Source organism: Etheostoma spectabile, chromosome 20, assembly GCF_008692095.1.
Source record: "Etheostoma spectabile isolate EspeVRDwgs_2016 chromosome 20, UIUC_Espe_1.0, whole genome shotgun sequence".
Taxonomy (NCBI): domain Eukaryota; kingdom Metazoa; phylum Chordata; class Actinopteri; order Perciformes; family Percidae; genus Etheostoma; species Etheostoma spectabile.
Genome location: NC_045752.1, coordinates 14,747,794 through 14,750,554, shown reverse-complemented (window position 1 = coordinate 14,750,554; position 2,761 = coordinate 14,747,794). Strand labels below are relative to the sequence as shown.

At 34.8% G+C, this 2,761-nt stretch overlaps 1 protein-coding gene across 1 annotated transcript in view; it reads left to right on the top strand.

The window, feature by feature from the left end:
* Window positions 1-830, top strand: part of LOC116669935 (thrombomodulin-like) — a 2,125-nt gene extending 1,295 nt beyond the window's left edge. Inside the window, exon 1 of the mRNA XM_032500077.1 lies at window positions 1-830. This exon is cut by the window's left edge and continues 1,295 nt beyond it. The gene's annotated coding sequence lies outside the window, so the exon portion shown is untranslated.
* Window positions 831-2,761: the final 1,931 nt, after the last annotated feature.

Below are 2,761 nucleotides of genomic sequence, written 5' to 3'. Positions count from 1 at the left end.
ATAATAATAATAATAATAATATGAATTAATTTTAAACAAAGGGACTGTTTCAGAAGTGGATGAACTGGGATACTTAGTTCCTCATATGCATAATTAAAAGCAAGTCATTTTAAATTTTAACTTGGATAAAATAGCCTGTCAGTATATAATACTAAATATTGTCATATTGTATGTGTCCCAGTGGGAGCTGAGAAGTCATTATCTATGTAGTAGTCTGAAAATCCTAATTATTCTAATTTTATTAGTTAAACATGTGTCTCTTAAGTAAAATGCTAATCTGAAAATGGAATTCCTCAGGGTTAGTGCTAGCTCCTTAAAGTGTGTTCTTTCCAACAGGGATTTTTTCTTTAAACAATATTATACTGCATGTGCATAATCTATGTAAATGTTTGGAAAATATGAGTTTTGAAGTACATGAGTGAAATGGTCTATCACATGGGATTGTAGAGGGTGATTTCATGTCACTTTCTGTTCTTTTGTGTATCGTGACATAAAATTAAAATTTGAAGTCATTTATAACAGGTCATTGCTGGCATTATTGTTGTTCTTAGAGTGCCATCTACAGTTCTGTTGCTGAAAGGGGCGAAACTAGTTGCTCAACAGTAAAGCGTCCTCATTTGTCCATGCTAACTTACAATGTTATGAGTAACATCTGTGCTTTTGTTACTACGACAAGTCATATTGTCTTCTCTAAAAACAATTAAATATAGACAATTTCTGAATTGGTAAATGTTGTCATCTGGTTTCAATTTTACATTTAATCAGCTTTATCTCCAAAACAGAAATTAAAAGTCAGTCATAAATAAATATAGTATTTATTTAACAGTTTATGTTTTTCTGGACTTTTTTCTGAATGTAGAACTGAGTGCATCCCTTTTCGTCTTTATTTGATGACCCCCACGTGCCTCCTCTCCTCACTGGTTGCAAGAAAAGATAAGAACACAAACATCATCATCACTCATCACACTCATCAGTCACATCACAAGGTTGGTGGTTTGATCCCTGGCTTTGCAGTTCCATGTTGAAGTGTCCTTGGGCAAGACCCTGAAACCAGAGTTTCCCCCTACGCTGTCCAGTGGGAATGTAAATTTGTGTGTGAATGTTTATCTGATGAGCAGGTGGCACCTTGTATGACCGCCTCAACCACAGTGTAAGAATGGTGAATGGTTCATATACAATGTAAAAGCGCTTTGAGTAGTCATTAAGACTAGAAAAGTGCTATATAAATACAGTCCATTTACATTTAGTCTGACACCTTGAACCAGTCCTCCCTTTGTACATGTGAATTTATTCAAAAGTTTGCATTCAGTACACAATCAAAGCATTAGAGGTCTGTGGGTACATCATGTTGCAGCTCCTTGCAGCTACCACTAGATGCTACTGGTGGACATAGTCTGTTTTACTAATAGTGCTCACCAAACAACCATTAAGAAAACAACAAGACAATAAACACCATTAAAAACGTGGGCAAATATCAGTGGTGACAGGAATATCATAATGTGAATAACAGAGCATGTTTTAAAATTGGACTGCAGTGTTATAAGACTGGGTGGTACAAACCTAACCTGTGTGACCAGTTATGGTTGACAAAACCTCACCTCTGCCAGTAGCCCATAACAAAGTGCTTGGTCCTGTGTGAGCTCACATAAAGCAGCCAATCAAAACAGGAGGAGTTACCTTGTTAGGAGGCCTATACAAGAAGAAAAAAAGTTGTGTATGTGTGTGGCAGACACCCTTTAAGGAAATTATAGTTTGCCTACATTTATGTTGCTTTGCTTTTATTCTTAATTTGATTTTATGCATTTTTTGCAACTTGTTTTATTTCAGATATTATCCCTTTTCTTCCACATGCATCCTGTATGTAACCCTTGTATGGTGTTGGGGTCTGTGGGACCCGTTTTCATTGTTTGCTAAAAGAAAAATGTTGCTATTCATTATTTAGTCTAACTCAAACTCATTGGCCTTGGCTCATTTTTCTGTGAAGAACATGAACCAAGAACATGAACATTGGACCCAAGTGTATTTAAATGTTGGTGCTATGAAACTATATTGTATTTGTGCACAGCTATTCCCACACAAGGTTACAAAATTGTTACATTTAAAGCACTTTCACCTGATTAGGTTCTAATAAATAAGCACCATTAATGATCAAAAATCTTGTTTCTATTTTTTTTAACCTTTTTTATAATTTCCTTGTTTTCTCACAAAAAAAAACAGATTAAATGATAATATATGTGATCTCACATGGTAAATGGCAGATATAAACCATAAAGTATGTATAGTTGCTTTTTGAGCTAAAGTAAACATCTATTAAGTATTTTTACATAAATCGTTATGGCTGTATTGATTTAAAAGCCTAATGTAGTGGGTCCACCAGACCGGGGAACGCTGTGTAACAAAAATATGAACACCACACAAGGGTTAGATGTGTTGTGCAAGTTAAGAATTAAAAAAAAAAAAAAAAAGAAATTGTGACATCAACTTGCAAATGAAGTCTACATTTCTGCTAACTTTGTTATAATTTTGTTAAAGTCCAATTTTTCAAACATATAGCTAAAGTATATATTTGCGCAAATAACAAATGTAACTGATAACTGCAAATAACGGATCCTGGGAGGTTATTTTAGGGTAAGAAATTCATTAACTTCCACATAAAGGACGTCAACTAACGTAAACACGGAAGTAGGGGCTGTCGGTCTCCCTTGCTTCATTCACATCCTATCAGAAAGTAGGCGTCAGTTCATAGAACAGTGTCATTGGG